This window comes from Chrysoperla carnea, chromosome 1 (genome assembly GCF_905475395.1).
Source record: "Chrysoperla carnea chromosome 1, inChrCarn1.1, whole genome shotgun sequence".
NCBI classification, from domain to species: Eukaryota; Metazoa; Arthropoda; class Insecta; order Neuroptera; family Chrysopidae; genus Chrysoperla; species Chrysoperla carnea.
In genome coordinates, this window is record NC_058337.1 from 93,263,701 (window position 1) to 93,266,150 (window position 2,450).

The following is a 2,450-nucleotide window of genomic DNA, read 5'->3' on the forward strand; positions in this document are numbered from 1 at the left end:
GATTTTTTGGTAATATTTGGAGTATCTAGGCTGTACCATATTCAATTTACCTGATGTTTTTCACAAAGATAGATCGATCATAAACTATGTTCTAAAATAGTTAATATGACTATTATTTTAATTACGAAAGGTAATTTATATCATAGGCCTTCATCAATAAGTAGTTATAATAGATCTTAGATAAAACCCTTATAATTGTGTATATTACCATTTTTATAAAAAAATCAAGCGGCATAATATATCTGAAGGCTAAGATGACCTAAATTTCGTCCCTGATTCACTATTAACTATTTGATTAAATCTAGGTATAATTAAAGTGTTATTTATTACATGTTAACATACGATTTACAAGCTATTGAGACAACATTTTTATTTCACTAATTATAACACCTTTGTTTAAGGTTATTCGGTTATATTTAACAAACTTAAAATAAAATTGAAACCATTTTTTTACAAAATTCATTTCTGGAATCTAAAAACTGATACTTCTGAAGTTCTGAAGTATCTTATTTTGTTAACCATAATCTAAAATAGCAAATATTGCCACTACAAAGATAAAAATTTTCTATATTTCATTTTACTTGATGGAGCCATCCACGAAAATATATTGCTGCTCCGGGAAAAATCTTTTAAAAATTGAAAGTGTAATTACCATTAGCAATAGAATGGAAAACCAGGCCTTATGATGAAATTTTTATCAAGTCCTTCACGACGCTTCCACCAATATATCTTCTATTGATATAGTGAAATAGGTACAGATCCTGCAGCCAAAAGTCGTAAATCTTTCATCATTTTCTTTAAACCTAGTAGGTTTTTTATAATCTGGACTATCAAATTCCTTTTTATACTTTTATAGAAACTGTCGAAGTAAGAAATTTCAATTGCGATGTACTACACATAAAAACCTTCCGGAGAAACTGAAAGACTCGCGATAAGTATATTTGTCTTTAATTAATTTATCTTTTTTGCCTTCCTGACCTATAGACGAGTTTATCTTATTATTTAATTCGTGGGTAGTTGTCGAAAAGATCCACTTAATTTAAATTGTGACAAACTTGCGTAGCTTTTGAGAAAATATTTCAAAGGAATTTTTTTTTGCCGATTTTCTTTTATTATAATGACTTCAAAGAAAAATTTTTTGAATCAATTTATGAAGTTTTTAATAACTTCATATTGGTACACTCACGTATATAGATCCTTACTTTTGTTTCATTAAGAGGAGATATTAAAAGTTAAAACTTTCTATAGCTTCGGATTCAATTTTAATTATCAGTTGAGCTGCCAAATTTTTGTTTTTCATTTAAATACTGCTAATTCTACTTTTATTTTCCTCTTTTTCTGAAAGCAACAAATTGTAGAAATTTTTTAAATTTAAATTTAGGAATTTTTAAAATTTATACCCTTTTTTAAAAATTTAATAACGAATAACATCCTAGGATGAATTTATATAGAAACACGAACTTTCAATAATAATTTGTTTTAATTATTCCGATAAATTTTATTATAACTAATAAATTGATATTCATTTATATAAGGATATCTCAAAAACAAAAACATAAAGTGTAGTATTATGTTTCACACGTCACCAACAAGACCGTGTGGCCTAATGGATAAGGCGTCGGACTTCGGATCCGAAGATTGCAGGTTCGAGTCCTGTCACGGTCGACTATTTTTTTTTAAATTTAAATTTTAAATATTTATCTTATGTGATCTATTCGTTTAAGTGCATAAAATATGTCACATAAATTTTCAAATTTGTCAGTTTCAAACACACCTAATATTTTTTTTGTTTTTGTGTAGGTGTTATATATCTCCTTTTGACATATCAACCTTGAAATTTAACATATGATAAATGTTATGTATTTACGTCTATATACACAAAACAATCACGTTTTGTATACAAATATGTAGGAGAAGCCTAAGATCGATAATGTTTAGAATTCGTTGAAATCTCTGATTTTGTTTTGAAATATCTTAGAAACACATAACTATTAGATATTATACATACACCTATTACACATACACTCACTGTCAGAAAAAGTGCCACAGTTAAAACCATTCTAAGCGTACGCATCATATGTTATGTTATAATAGTAACACTTAGAATGTTTTAAAACGAGCATTTTTTGTGACATTGAGTATACATATTATCTATTCTTAGGTCTGTAGGAATATTCGAATTTCATTCATTACAGGCTTCAATTTTGTAGATAGCAAAATTAAGGAACACACGGGGAGTGCGAGTTTTTATAAATCTCTGAATTATTTTAAATTTTTATACCTCATTTTTAACTTTTAGGTACTTTTGGGCTATTCATATTTTGAAAACGGAAGAACACAGATATACTCATTTTTGGGGGAATGAAAATACAGCCATGAACCTTTTCTATACCTTTTTATTTTTGGCACTGATTTCTTATCTTATTTTGTAAAAATTGTATAGAAGTACC

General features: G+C 27.3%; 1 non-coding gene across 1 annotated transcript; it reads left to right on the top strand.

The window, feature by feature from the left end:
* The first annotated feature begins 1,592 nt into the window (after nt 1-1,592).
* On the top strand, nt 1,593-1,665 carry Trnar-ucg. Its single transcript has one exon. It is a non-coding gene; the product is annotated as a tRNA-Arg (tRNA).
* The last annotated feature ends 785 nt before the right edge of the window (nt 1,666-2,450 follow it).